Source organism: Pleurodeles waltl, chromosome 6, assembly GCF_031143425.1.
Source record: "Pleurodeles waltl isolate 20211129_DDA chromosome 6, aPleWal1.hap1.20221129, whole genome shotgun sequence".
NCBI lineage: Eukaryota > Metazoa > Chordata > Amphibia > Caudata > Salamandridae > Pleurodeles > Pleurodeles waltl.
The window spans coordinates 166,350,267-166,366,577 of record NC_090445.1 but is presented as its reverse complement, the minus strand read 5'-3'; positions in this window follow the sequence as shown (position 1 = coordinate 166,366,577).

The window sequence follows — 16,311 nt, the reverse complement described above, 5'->3', positions numbered from 1 at the left end:
AACATATTCTGTTAGTAAGCGATAGAAAACATTATACGAAAGCTCTTTCTTATCATGCAAGAGTCTCTCATCTATTTCTAATCTTTTCAATGCGGTTAGTTCAGTGACAGTAACAGGAGCAAAAGTAGAAGCATCAATTTTCTCATTCTCACCCTTTCCATGCATTACAAGCACTATTGTCATTATTATTAGTACACATGCAATTATCAAGCCTATACACACATATTTACAATACTTCTTTCTACTGTTTTGCGTCATGATCTGTATAGAATCAGAGAGCTAGAAGCACCTATAAAGAAACTATTTAGCAATTCAGTTATAAAGCTGAACGAGCGCAATATTCACACAGTTTTCTTCAAGAGGCCAGTCACTTATCGGTTAGCAGCATTTGTCTCAATTCGGCAATAACTCAGTCTTTATCGGTTTAGCAAATGTCTCATCCGGTTTAGCAATGTTTCAGCTGGTTTTATCACTTTAGATTGTAGCAGGCAATGTCATTTATCACCCTTTCAATCAACACTGTCCATAAAACTTTTCTTTTCTATTGGTATCTCTTCTTCTTCGTTCTCGATGCTTAGAGATACAAATTTGTCAGTCCAATCGTCATTGACTGCATATGCCCATTCTGGACCGGAATATCTCCTGTTTGGTATCCTTTTCCTTTTCAATTTTGCTTCTCTTTTCGATTCTGCCTCGCTGGTACTTTCCACTTTTGTCAAGTCCTTTTCTTCACTCGGGGATGGTACCACGACAGACACCTCCTTTCTTTTCTCTTTCACTTTTGGCCTTCCTCCGTCGTTCAAACTGTCTTCAGTCCTTTGTTTTACTGGCGATATACTTAGTCTCCTCTTTGCACCATGTCCATTTGTTGGACCTGCGACCTTTTCTGTAGAAGTTTGAACTGTTTCGTTCTGTTCTGCCTTTTCCCCTCCTTCTGGGGAATCAATCACGTTCTCTTTTTCTTTTTCTGTATCGTCTGCTTCTGGGAAAGCCCTCCTCGGGTCAGGCTCTCCTGCTTTTTCACCTTTTTCGAGCCCTTCGTCACCTTTACTTTCGTCAGGCTCTGTATCACTTTCAGCTGCTTCAGGTTCCTTGTCACCCTCAGCTGCTTCAGGCTCTTTGCTACCCTCAGCTGCTTCAGGTTCTTTGTCACCTTCAGCTTCTTCGTCGCTGTCTGAACTTTCTCCTTGGTCTTCCCCAAGTGAGTTGGTCTCTTCGTCCTCCAATAATATCTCTCTCTCTCCTGCTTCTGCCTGTTCGCTTTCAGTTCGGTTTTGCTCTGTCTCAGCACTCAGCACTGTTTTATCAGGCACTGGCAGTTTTAGCGCTTCAACTTCCTCATCTGTGGGACACAACACCTTCTTTGTGTGACTGGCGTGAATCCAGTTGGGAACCCCCGCACACTTCACAGCGGTAGTTGTCGTCAGGATCACTTGGAAAGGGCCTTTCCAACGGGGTTCCAGACACGACTTCCTCACGTGCTTCTTTACCACCACCCAGTCACCTGCTTTCAGTGCGTGTCCTGGACCTTGGATCGGTGGTAAGGTGGTTGCTTCCACCTGGTGAGAGAAAGAGCGAACCACGTCAGCCAGACCCTTGCAGTAGTCTAACACCATATCATCTGTAATATTCAAAAGCGCGTTTGCGGGAACTGCAGGAAGTCTCATAGCCCTGCCCATGAGAATTTCGTGCGGAGACAATCCAGTCTTTCTATCAGGAGTGTTTCTCATTGACATTAGCGCCAAGGGCAATGCGTCAGGCCATTTCAAATTTGTCGATGCACTTATTTTCGCCATTCTTGATTTCAGTGTACCATTCATCTGCTCCACCAGTCCTGATGCTTCAGGGCGATAGCTACAATGCAGTTTTTGCTCAATGTTCAGCGCTTCGCAAAGTAACTTTATCACCTCGTTATTGAAGTGACTTCCCCTATCTGATTCTAAAGAGATCGGGAATCCGAAACGTGGTATCAACTCTCTCAACAATAGCTTTGCAACTGTAAGGCTGTCATTTCTACGTGTGGGGTATGCCTCAATCCAGTGACTAAAAATGCACACAATCACCAACACATACTTTAGACCTCCATGCACAGGCATCTCAATGAAATCTATCTGCATACGACTAAACGGGCCACTTGCTCTACCAATGTGGCTCGCGTTCACAACCGTTCCCTTTCCTGGGTTCATCTGCTGGCAAGTGACACATCGATGGCAAACTGCTTCTGCAGCTTGACGAAATCTGGTGTTAAACCAATCAGTTTTGAACAATCTTATCATGGCATCTCTCCCTAGGTGAGCTTGCCCATGATAGAACTGCGCAAGCTGTGATAAGAGACTGTTTGGCAAAACAAATTTTCCCTCATTTGAAACCCACAACTCATCTGGTCTCTTTATACATTGTGATTTAATCCAGGAATCTCTTTCATCCTCCCTGACGTTATTCTGCAATGCTTTTAGTTCAACTATTGTATCTACAACCTTTAAGGCAAATGCTTCAGCTTGTTCGAGTTCTGGCTCACTTATCGAATTCCATTCATCCCTGAGTAATATACAGTTCAAGGCACAAAATCTTGCGACTTGATCCGCATATGCATTTCCCAGAGAAACATAGTCCTGTCCTTTTGTATGAGCACTACACTTTACCACTGCAACTTCAGCTGGCATTTGAATGGCGTGTAACAATTCCCTTATTCTCTCCCCGTTTTTCACTGGGGATCCTGAAGAAGTCAGGAAACCTCTCTGTGACCACAACTGTCCAAAGTCATGCACAATTCCGAACCCGTACTGACTATCAGTGTAAATGGTAACTTTCATCAATGCAGACAGTTGACATGCTCTTGTAAGGGCTACAAGTTCTGCTACTTGTGCAGAATAGACTCCTTGAAGCCAGCCCGCTTCCAAGACACCTGTTACAGTACATACAGCATATCCTGCTTTCAAAATTCCCATCCCATCTCTTAGACATGAACCATCAACAAAAACAATTTGGTCGTTTTCATCAAGCTTAGTATCCTTAATGTCAGGTCGAGGTTTTGTGCAAAATTCAGTCACCTGAAGGCAGTCATGCTCGACGTCTTCAGCGTTCTCAATTTCAGCATTTTCACCAGGAAGCAAGGTTGCTGGATTCAACGTAGTGCACCTTTTCAGCTGCACGTTCGGTGAGCCCAGAATTATCGTTTCATACCTTGTGAGTCTTGCTCCGGTCATGTGTTGCGTTCGGGAGCGGGTCAAAAGTATCTCAACTGAGTGAGGGACCATGACTGTTACTGGGTGTCCCATCACTATTCCTTCACTCTGAGTGAGGCTGATACCAACTGCTGCTACGGCGCGCAAACACCCTGGGAGTGCTGCTGCGACCGGATCCAAAGTAGCTGAAAAATACGCTACTGGTCTGTTTACGCCACCATGGGCTTGAGTCAAGACAGACAAAGAACATGCATCACGTTCATGACAAAACAATGTGAAAGGCTTTGTGTAATCAGGCATACCTAAAGCTGGAGCCCTGCACATGCACTCTTTCAATTCAACAAAAGCATCCATCTCATCTCCTTTCAGCTCAATTTGATCCAAGGCATCCTTCTGGGTCAGTTTCAGTAAAGGCTTCGCTAGAGTCGAGAAGTTGGGAATCCACTGGCGACAGTAGCCCACCATTCCCAAAAACTTCCTCACCTCCCTCCTTGTCTTGGGTGGACTCATTTGAAGTACACTTGTTATTCTTTCCTTCATTATTCTCCGCGACCCTTTCTCTATTTGGTGACCCAAGTATTTCACTTTCTTCTGACAGAACTGCAATTTGGAAGGAGACACCTTGTGTCCATTCCTTCCCAAATGGTTCAACAGAGCAATGGTATCGGCTGTGCAGCCACTTTCTGTCTTTGATGCAATCAGTAAGTCATCAATGTACTGTACTAGAGTTGACTCGAATGGCAATTCTAATGCCTCCAAGTCTTTGTTTAGAATCTGATTGAAGATTGACGGTGACTCAGAAAACCCTTGAGGAATTCGACACCAACTGTATACTCTGTCTAGGAATTTGAAACAAAAGAGGAATTGGCTGTCCTCATGAAGAGGCACAGAAAAGAATGCTTGTGACAAGTCGATGACTGAGAACCATTCGGCATCGCAAGGGACTTGAAACATTATCACAGCTGGATTTGGTACGACAGGGCAACACTTGACTATGATGTCATTTATTTTCCTCAAGTCCTGCACTAGTCGGACCTTTCCACTTGGCTTTATTAGTCCCATTATTGGTGAATTACATGGACTGCTTAACACTTCTTTCAGTACTCCCTGCTTTACAAATTCGTCAATAAGTTGGGCAACTTTCATGAGGGTATCTTGTGCCATGTGGTATTGTGGGGTCTGGGGAAAGATTGCATTGGGCTTTACAGTCACTTTCACTGGTTCCACTCCTTTCATCAATCCCACCTCTTTCCCTGTCATATCCCACACTTCCTTTCCGACTGTTTCCTGTAATTCGGCTGGAATATCTTCTTCAGTTATCATCGGGAAAAGACAAATCAGAGGATATTCTTCATCGACAGTTTCCATCTCATCCCCCTCTACACTGTCCTCTTCTTCCCCATCACTGCTCGTCTGGATTGTTATTCCTTCGTTCGAACACATAATCGAACAACCCAATTTGCACAATAGGTCTCTTCCTAATAGTGCTATCGGGCTTGAGTCACATACCACAAACTGATGCACCCCTTGATAGTTACCGATGCTGACTGGTACCGGATCTGTTATTGGGTTCGTCAGGTGCCTGTTTGCTACTCCCACCACTTGAACTGTCCTCCCTGAGAGTGGCAAATTTGGTACTTCACTGCTCTTAACAGTTGAACGTGTGGCTCCTGTGTCAACCAAGAATGAAACACGATGACCCATTACTCTTCCCTCTACGTACGGACCCTTTTGATCAACTTCCAAGGATGCTGCAAGCACACAATCTCCTTCTTCTTCTGAACTTTCACTCTCCCATACATTGTTTATTCCACTCTCACTGTGTAGTGGGAACTGTTGTACGGTGCCATTTGTACTCATTACCTGACCCGAGACCTGTGGAGGAACCATCACTTGCTGCTGACTCATTGGTGCCAAAGGTATTTGCATTTGCTGATTAGGTACCATGGGTAACTGCTGTTGCATTGGCTGCATTTGCGTCATCTGCATACGAGGCATCTGCATCTGCTGCGGCTGCATAGGTTGTAATCCCTGCAACTGATTTACAGTTTGAAAATTTGGGTTTGGACCTCTCATTTTCGGTCCCCTCATTGTCTGAAATGCATTGACATCATTGTTTTGCTGACCAACACCTGCACCTGCACCTGCACCTTCCTGCACCACCATCGGGCACTCACGTTTCCAATGACCGACAATTCCGCACACGTGACACGGCATCACCTTCTTCATTGCCTGCACACCAGTCACAACAGTGTTCAAATCCGGACCATTATTCACAAAACCTCCTCTGCCTCTGCCTCTGGCCTGTGGCTGAAACGCCATGTTTCCCTGCAACTGCGGCTGCGGTTGCGGTACCTGCTGTTGGAACCCTTGCATCCCTTGCAAACCTTGCAGACCTGTCTGAGCTGCTTTAAGTTGCATCATCATCACCTTCTCTTTCAACCTTTTCTGTTTCACTTCAATTTCGTCGCTACAGTATTTCGCATAATTTAACACCTCATCAATAGGTTTCGACTGCCAACAAATCAAATGCGACTTTATCATCTGACTTATCTCTGGTCTCAGCCCTTCCACAAATCTAAACACAAAATGAAGCATGTCCTTCGCCTCTATTGTTTCCGTGCCACTGTAGTTCTTAAACGCCTTCAACAACCTCTCATAGTAACTATGAATCGACTCTTTAGCCTCTTGGGCCGTTCGATCGATCTTCTGCCAATCCACATTTTTCGCGGCAACCTTCGTCTTCAAATGCTCAATCACCTTATAGTACAAGCTCATCACCATAGGTGATGGTGCACCCGTCTCCCTGTCTCTCTCTGGTTCACTTATCGGCCAACCTACAGCTCTTTTGCAATCCTCCCACAAATCTGCTGGAACCACAATCTCAAAGAGAGTGTTCAGGTCTTCCCAAAGACATTTTGCAAGCTTCACAAACCTATCAGTCTGTTGATACCATTCAATCGGCTTCTCTCTCAGTTTGGGAAAGTCATCCGTAAATGACTGAATGTCGCTTCTGTGCCATGGTACATGTATTAATTTTCCCCCTGCTGTCTCCCTCATTGGTAACATGGTTACTGTATCACTACTCTGTGGTCTTTTCTCATTGTGCTCTGTAGCACTGTCCCTCCTCTTTTCCTTTCTCTTTACCCACCTGCTTTCCCACTTGTCTAAGCACCTCCACACTTGTGCACTCTGCAGCAATTCTCTAAGGTGCGCCTTCATACCTGCTGACCTCATGTGTTCAAAATCTGTGGTCCCGAAATCCAACCTATAGCTCCTGCTCAAATGTTTCGTCTTGTCTATATCAACCCCGTTTTTGTCAGCTATTTCCTGCAAGCTTTTATGTACCTTGTTCACTTCTTTCGTAATCCTTGGACATAGGTATCTCAGCTCTTCTTCCGAGTAGGACTCTAACCTATTCACACCCATAGTCCCTTCCACCAATTCTTGTGCTTCCATGTTCAACCTGACCCTATTCAGATAGTCTTCTCCCTTCCCACTGGCTGAACTTTGTGTGGAATTCAGACTGTTGAACCACTGTGTCAGCTGTTGCGCGTTCAACCCCATCAGTGTAGCATTCACATCGACTGCCATTGATGGTTGCGGCAACTTTTCAGTATTCGATGACAGCGGTATCACCAGTGGGGGACTCGACCTCACCAGTGTTGACTGGGCACATATGGGACTAAACTCCATCAAGGTCCCAGATCCAGTTGGCTGAGCCGCTATCGGAGTTATCCCTGGAGTGTTTTCTATGCACCTCCTCTCTGTCCCATTCTGCAGCATTGATCCCTGACCGCTCATACCTAAATTAGGCTGACTGTACAGAGGTACCGGTGGACCTACAGTAATGGGTAGCGATATCGCATCTGGGTTTTGTCCATTTCCCACGTTCTGAGGCACGTTCACTCCCACACTATGGGTCATCATTGCCGGCATGCCCATCTGACTCCCCGTCATCTGAGCATGTGCATTTCCCCCCTGCATCTGCTTTTGAGGCATCAGAAACTGAGTTGATTCGGCTTGTACCAATGTCGGGTTGTGACCATTCTGTACTCCCCTTACGGTTGGATCTAGAATCATTCCTGCACCGTTGTCACTGCTGTAGTACCCTGGGATCTGCTGCTGATAATTTTCTGCTGGTTTCAGCATGGGCACATCTGGATATATTCTCCTAACCTGCGGTATTTGCGGGGTGAACAATAGACTCGGGTCCTTAGATCCCGATGAAGCCCCTGAACTCTGAGTTTCATTGTTCTGTACCGATGCCGGAGGGGCAGAACTGGTACTTGGACCTTGTCCACTCTCTGCATAAGGTGGTGGACGGTCGTTCAGCAATTGCATGATTAACTCCTCATCCTCTAACTCCTCTTCTCTTCTCAACTTTTCCTCGTCCTCTCTATCCTTGGAACACCTCCTGTTTGTCTTACAGGTAGCTTTCTTACCTGTCTCCTCTTCTTCCTTAGTAATTGCGGGAAACAATTTTATCCCCTGCAATACATCTGACCTCCACACCTTCTGTGCATTATCCCACCTAGCGTCCGCTAGTGTCTTTTCTACCTTCCTTATCCTGGTCTCGAACTTATTTTGCTGTTGCTGTGTAGCCATCAGTTCCCAAATTGCTAGAGCCTCAAACTGTGCTGGCCTTGGAGGTACCTTCATGTCGTACATCGTGAATCTCAAATTCTCTAGGATCCTTATATTGAATGTCCCATGAATCGGGAACGCTACGCTCCCATGTTTCTCTGTCAGCTTGTGCCATTGCTTTAGCCAAAGGCACAGAGCTACCCCTTTTTCCTCCATTACGATGTAAGCTGGTGTGCCTTCGGGCGGTGTCTCCTCTCCTACGCTCGCTTTAATATAAGACTCCCCCTTCATCGCACTCCTTAATGCTTTAAAAAATTTCATTTTCTCGTCTTTTATTTCACAAAATTTGTAATCAATAGGTGACTTTAATTCCCGGAATACTCTTCGCTTGCCTTTCCCCTTCCAATCGAGCCCCACGGACTGCGTCCAATCCGTGCGCGACCCTTCTCTACAACCAACCTATCCCAGCGCGGCTCCTAGTGACATCACACTCACACACACTGCGGCTGACAAAGCGTCGCGGTTTGTCCTCCTTCACTCAGCTCCTCTCGTAACAACTTCTTGCATGTATCGCGAGCTACCAAAATAAAACAGATCTGTCGGTTTACTACAGGAAGGGTAACACAATCGCTTCAGGACCTTAGGGATTTTTCACTAGCCTCGGCAGTTATTCCATCTTTCTCGGTCCCCACTTTCGCAAGCAAATCTGACCCGCAGACTGCTCTCAACTTGTCAATGATCTATTCTAGTGCACTTAGAATTTTGTCAGAGCCCGAAGTCGACGTTTCTTTCACTCCCTTAACACACGTACCGACTCGTTGACCACGCCCGATCAACCTACTAAACCGCCCAGACCACAACATAGATCAACATACTCCGGAGTCTCTTGACCTCGCAGGGCCCGTCTCAACAACAACAACCACGTGGACCTTTTTATGCACAAAGCGCCACACGCACATGAAGTTCGACGACTTCCCTACTCTCACACTCGGAGTCGCACCTCCGCTATTTCTATGAAGTTCGACGACTTCTCTACTTCTACACTCGGAGTCGCACCTCCGCTATCCTCTAAAAAGAAAAAAATTCCTCACAACCTTTTCACCCAATCTGCGGCAATAAGCTGTGCAAGCGCAAAACCCTAATTTCACTCATACCATCACTAGTACCGCCAACGCCGGTTCCACACCTCCGTTCTCTCCATTCGCAAGCTCCGAGATCCCGGGAAAGTCGCGGTGGACCTAGCCCATCATCATTCTGTCAATCAGTTTTACCCAAGAAAAATCTAATTCAACTTCTGGAATGGGGTCTCAAAGGGTGTAACCGTTAATTCAACACCATGTACTTTAAAAGTACGGGGTCCCAAAAGGCGAAACCGTCCTCTGCTACCATCTACTGATAGAGCGGTCCGTACTAATAATTTACCTGTATTCGGACGCTCTTTAGGCCGATGAATCTTTTGACTAAGTGGAACTCTCCGTACTCTTATATCGATCAATTTCATTAAATCAATAATCAATAACGAACATAAGCAATACCCTGATCAACATAACACTTAACAATTAATCCAGAATACATTTCGGCGAACCCTGACCTTTCAGTCAGGAATAACCACACCAGTTTATTCAAAGTTAGTGAATTTATTTCCCTATATTAACAAAGCTAGCACAATATAAATGTGTCTCAACACCAAGTGATAAACATAAATGAACATTAATAGCTGTCCATAGTGGCGAAACAAGTGCAATCTATGCAGCATTTGAATAACAAGGCATTCGATAATAGCAATGCAAATCACTAATACTATGATCTGTAACGAGCTAATTGCATACATTTAGTCAGCATAACAAGGTCTCAAATTGCATCGTGCAGCAAAGGAATCCTCATCTAACCTCAAATTAGCATCGGCATGTGGGACTTCATGCAAAACAATTTAGCAACATTAATTTGGAAAAACTCCTAGCTAGGGATCTTGTCAAAAATCAGCAGTTGGTTACCTAAAAGAAACACAATGCAATTTTACAATTTTCCTTTCATATTTACCAATTACGATCAGCATACAAGGAAGTCTTCGTCTCACAGGTACCGTTTCTCGATCAGCATGGGTACCGTTTCGATCGGCATGGGACGGGGCAAAGGGGCAGGGCTGGACGGGACAATTGCCTCACGGCGGCAAGATAAAACTACTACTTCATGCAAAGGGACCAAATCAAAGTTAAAGTCTCTAGGGCAAGAATCATTTAACGTCTCTTTCTCTCGATTAGAGAAAGCATCAAAGTATCTTTCAAAATGGCGTCGCAGCAAGGTGGGCCATAATAGCTACGAAGTCTACAAAATGGCGGGATGTCCAATAATGGCTGCTTTCCTCTCGTGCACCTGGGTTTTATAGACAACAGTTCAAATCCAGTAGGGTCTTCCATTGGAGGGTTCATAGGTTAGCTTCAAATTGTCCAATCAAGAACAACAGTTCTCAAGCTTTTACTTAAGCATACATTATCCTTGGAGATGGGTACGCAAGTTGCAACATTTTATACCAATTAGCTCACTTTCAGAGCCTCCATTGTCCGCACCTGCAGATTGACCTTGGAGTAAGGAGAGAAATATGCCAGGCTGGCACGAAACTTTAAGATAAGCATGTGAACGATCTCAGTGGAAAAGTACAGCTTCAAGCAAAAATACACGTTTAATAGCACATTGGAAAAATACGAGCATCTAAACCGTGAGACCAGGCAACTAGGCCAAAGCCTCTACTAAAGTTATGCTAAGCTAAAGCATTACAAACAAGCAAATCGTAGCACACGTTTATGATTATGTCGGATTAGTGCAATTCTAATACACCACGTTATATAAAGCACGCTTATAAATGTTGGCAAACTACTCTAAGGGCACATTTTGTCCCCGTACATCTTTATTAGTTCAGTTAAAGTCACACATGATTATTTCAACACTACGTTTAAGCGCTAATAAATGTAAAACCTTCATTTCTGCTTCATCACTTCTTTTTTTCACTTTTGCCACCCGTAACAACAGCAATGTTATATAGCGCGAACTTGCCCGCTTTAGAAGGGGCCAAATTATATTACATTTAAGGGATTTTTTTATGATTATGTTTGGGGACATTACATAAGAGACCCTGTGGATATTTGCTGCCCGTCCTGGCTGCTATATAGCATGTTTTTAATTTAATTAATGTTTGGGGCGATTTTATATTACGCCAACATCACCTGAAGGTACAGGAACGCTTTATAGTACCACCAGTTACTTCATACAAGCACATGGGTAACTAATCACCTCCACGTTTAAACCTGCTTTTCACAATTTTATTTTAGGATCAGTTCTATATAGTGCCAACATCACCCAAAGGTACAGGAGCACTTTATATTACTACCATACTACCAATTACTGCACAATATATTGCATTTCTCAATAAATATGTCATGACACTTTTATGGAGTTTCTTGAAATTGTATTGCACAACTGCTCACCAAGGAAAAACTTACCCAAAAAATTATTAATCACATAGACAAAACCTCTTGCATTTCCCAGTGCTTGTTAAATATTTTAGTCAGGATGCTAAACGCAAGCTGTACCTATTAGCTCTGCTAGTGCTTGCATTTTCCACTCCTCATGTCATTGAGGTGAGCTGTTATCAGTCACCCTGAGGCTTCCTTTTCTATCAGTGCAGATAAAGGGTGGGCAATGCAGGGGGCGGCCCTTGGTAGGAGGGGTGGGTTTCTGGGGCATCAGCTCAGCCCAAGTAGCCTCACCTACCTTCCACAACAGAAGAAACACTTTTTAGTGAGTTCACCTCCCACATTCTAGGGAAGTTTCAAACATTCAGTGGCCTTGCACACAGGACAGCCACCACACATGAACTGTACACCTACCCTGTGGAAAAGTCCCCAGTTTATTCTGCCTTCTGAAGCTGGCTGGGCTTGTGACACCGTGTGACACATATGTGGACTTGTAGGTAATGTAGGAGGCTGGCCTGGCTTATAGTGGGTACCTTGTGCTACTCACACTTTGTGCCAGGTCCAGTTATCCCTTATTAGTTGAATAGAGGTGTTTCTAGCAGCTTAGGCTGTTAGAGGTAGCTATGGCAAAGCAGCTTAGGCTGAACTAGGAGACATGCAAAGCTCCTACTATACCACTTATATCATATAGCACAATATCATAAGAAAACACAATACTCTGAGTTACTAAAAATAAAGGTACTTTATTTTATTGACAATATACCAAAAGTATCTCAGAGAATACCCTCACTTAGGAGGTAAGTAATATACACAAATTATATGTACACAAACCCAAAACAGGTAAGTAACAGTAAGAAAAGTAGTGCAAACAATGTAGAATCACAATAGGATGCAATAGGTAGACATAGGCCTAGGTGCAACACAAACCATATACTCCAAAAGTGGAATGCGAATCACAAATGGACCCCAGGCCTATGGGAGATTGTAGAGGGTCGCTGGGACTGTGAGAAAACAGTAAGGGTGTCCAAAATACCCCACACCCAGACCCTGAAAAGTATGAGTAAAGTTACCCTACTACCCCAGAAAGACAGTATAGTCGTGATAGGGGATTCTGCAAGAACCACAACTGCTACCAAAGCACTGAAAATGGATTCCTGGACCTGAGGACCTGTGAAAGAAGGGGACCAAGTCCAAGAGTCACGCAAGTGTCCAGTGGGGGGCAGGAGCCCACTAAACCCCGGATGAAGGTGCAAAAGGGATGCCTCCGGGTGGAAGAAGCTGAAGATTCTGCAACAACGGATGGAGCCAGGAACTTCCCCTTTGGTGAGAAGATGTCCCACGGCGTGCTGTAGGTTGTTGAAGTGTTTCCACACATAAATACCACAAAAAAGCCTTGCTAGCTGCAAGAGTTACAGTTGAGGATTTTGGGTGCTGCTGGGGCCCAGAAAGGACCAGGATGTCAACCATTGGAGGAGGAGAAAGAGGAGGCACTTAGCAACTCAGAGAGTCCCCGCAGAAGCAGGCAGCACCCACAGAAGTCCCAGAACAGGCACTTAGAAGACCCGAGTACAGCGGTCGACTCAGAGTCACAAAGGAGGGTCGCACAACGTCGAAGTCCAACTCAGCAAGTTGGGCAATGCAGGACGGAGTGCTGGGGACCCAGGCTAGGCTGTGCACAAAGGAAGTCCTGAAAAAGTGCACCGAAGCCGGAGCAGCTGCAAATCATGCAGTACACAGGTTTGCTGTCTGGCGTGGGGAGGCAAGGACTTACCTCCACCAAATTTGGACAGAAGGGCCTGTGGACTGTGGGAGACACTAGGACCTAGTTCCTGTGTTCCAGGGACCACGCTCGTCAGGATGAGAGGGGACCCAGAGGACCGATGATGCAGAAGTTTGGTGCCTGCGTTGGCAGGGGGAAGATTCCGTCGACCCACGGGAGATTTCTTCTTGGCTTCCAGTGCAGGGTGAAGGCAGACAGCCCTCAGAGTATGCACCACCAGGAAACAGTCGAGAAAGCCGGCAGGATGAGGCGCTACAATGTTGCTGGTAGTCGTCTTGCTACTTTGTTGCAGTTTTGCAGGCGTCCTGGAGCAGTCAGCAGTCAATCCTTGGCAGAAGTCGAAGAAGGAAGTGCAGAGGAACTCTGGTGAGCTCTTGCATTCGTTATCTGAGGAATAGCTCAGAGGAGAGACCCTAAGTAGCCAAAAAAGGAGGTTTGGCTACTAAGAAAGGAGGCTTGGCTACTGAAAGAGGTAAGCACCTATGAGGAGGGGTCTGACGTCACCTGCTGGCACTGGCCACTCAGAGCTGTCCATTGTGCCCCCACACCTCTGAATCCAAGATGGCAGAGGTCTGGGACACACTGGAGGAGCTCTGGGCACCTCCCCTGGGAGGTGCAGGTCAGGGGAGTGGTCACTCTCCTTTCCTTTGTCCAGTTTCGTGCCAGAGCAGGGCTGGGGATCCCTGAACCAGTGTAGACTGGCTTATGCAGAGATGGGCACCATCAAAGCATTTCCAGAGGCTGGGGGAGGCTACTCCTCCCAGCCCTTCACACCTATTTCCAAAGGGAGAGGGTGTAACACCCTCTCTCAGAGAAAATCCTTTGTTCTGCCTTCCTGGGACCGGGCTGCCCAGGCCCCAGGAAGGCAGAAACCTCTCTGAGGGGTTGGCAGCAGCTGCAGTGGAGACCCCGGAAAGGCAGTTTGGCAGTACCCGGGTTCTATGCTAGAGACCCGGGGATGCATGGAATTGTCTCCCCAATACCAGAATGGTATTGGGGTGACAATTCCATGATCCTAGACATGTTACATGGCCATATTCGGAGTTACCATTGTGACGCTATGTATAGGTAGTGACCTATATGTAGTGCACGTATGTAATGGTGTCCCCGCACTCACAAAGTCCGGGGAATTTGCCCTCAACAATATGGGGGCACCTTGGCTAGTGCCAGGGTGCCCACACACTAAGTAACTTGGCACCTAACCTTCACCAAGTGAGGGTTAGACATATAGGTGACTTATACGTTACTTATGTGCAGTGAAAATGGCTGTGAAATAACGTGGACGTTATTTCACTCAGGCTGCAGTGGCAGTCCTGTGTAAGAATTCTCTGAGCTCCCTATGGATGGCAAAAGAAATGCTGCAGCCCATAGGGATCTCCTGGAACCCCAATACCCTGGGTACCTAGGTACCATATACAAGGGAATTATAAGGGTGTTCCAGTGTGCCAATGAGAATTGGTAAAATTAGTCACTAGCCTGCAGTGACAATTTTGAAGCAAAGAGAGAGAGCATAAACGTTGAGGTTCTGGTTAGCAGAGCCTCAGTAATACAGTTAGGCACCACACAGGGAACACTTACAGGCATACATTATGAGCACTGGGGTCCTGCCTGGCAGGATCCCAGTGACACATAGGCAAAAACAAACATACATACAGTGAAAATGGGGGTAACATGCCAGGCAAGATGGTACTTTCCTACAGTCGGTGTGTAAAATGTAAACGTTTTGTTGTAAACTGGAAGCCGAGGAAATGTCAGGTCTTATGCAGAGTTGCCAACTGGCGCTATTTCCACAGAAACACTCTTGTCCGGGCGTCCTTTCCTGTCCCAGCTAACAAAATGTTTAGGGGCATATTTACATGACTCTAGCGCAACCGGAGCATCACTTTTAAAAAAAATATATATTTTTTTAAATTAGCCCTCATTTATGACAAAAGGCCAGAGGTACCATATTCGTAGGGGGTGCGGCAAAAGTCACCATAGGTGTTAGTCTCTCAAGCCTGACCTCATTCAACAAGTTGGGGAAAGGGAAAAAGGGGTTTACCCACACCGCCTCCTTTGCTGTGCATTGTCTGTAGTCATAGGACTACATGTACTCATTGTCTATCTTGTCAGAATATGACCAAAGTTGCACAACACAAAAGGCTAACCTATTGAGAGAGATAAAAACAGTTCCCACACCTTAACCTGCTTCTCTGAAGCATTAGTACATTCCAGGTTACCAACACTTTACCAATAATCTCCCTGCATGCAATTAGTATCAAATTAAAGATTAAGTGTGACAGAGCCTCTCCCGCATCTCCTCTCAACACCTCCTGTTCTTGAATAGCAAATATAACTAAGGCCAGGCTTACCTTAACTTCTTTTCTCATCGCAGTTAACACCTTACCTACATCTTGCCAGAAGTGCCGGATGACAGGAAACTGCCAAAATAGATAAACATCAACAGCATTTTCTATGGCACATTTCGGGCAGCATCTCGCTCACTCTCCTCTTAGCTTTACCAACTTTCTTGGCAACCAAAACACCCTGCACAAGGTAAACAAATGGTTTCTGCTGAGAGGTGCAGACTTCACAGCGGGCCAAAGAGTAGACAATGATACTTGCCAGAGGTGTAAAGTGTCAGATAAAGACAGGTCCACATTCCAAGCTTCCTCCAACAGTGTGAGTTGAGTGTTCTCCGCCTGTACGAAAACCCAGTACTATTTGGAAACCTCCTTCTTTAGTGGTCAGGTATCTTGTAACTCCTCCTTCAAATCCAATTTGATGCCCACCTTAGGTTCCCCCCAAAGCCAGCTCCCTATTTATAAATACTTAAATCTGACTAGGCTATTGTTTGCAGGGCTAGTTATTTGTAAATACTTAAATCTGGATAGGCTATTGCTTGTAAGGCTAGCTAGAGAATCCCATGGGATCAAACTACCCTACACTGCTAGCCGCTCCCATTTTAGTATTCCTGCCTTCAACAGCAGGGTGATCAAAGCATCTTGAAAACATTGGGGTGTTCTGGGAGAATTACACATTAGGGCAATATTACTATAATACAGGAGTCCGAGACTTTTCCTGACTTGTAACCAAAGTTTCCTCGCTGCGTGTAGGACTAAGTCTGACTTTTATAAGTACTTTGGATGGCTGAAATTGTATCAGAAGTGTTTATCTTCTTCCTGAAGATATTTGGTCATAGCGTAATATTGTGGAGACACCTGTGAGTAGTCCTTGGAGAGTAAGACCCTAACATTTTTCAGTTGGAAAGCCCAACAATAAAGCTGGAAGCCTGGAAAGGCTATGCCTC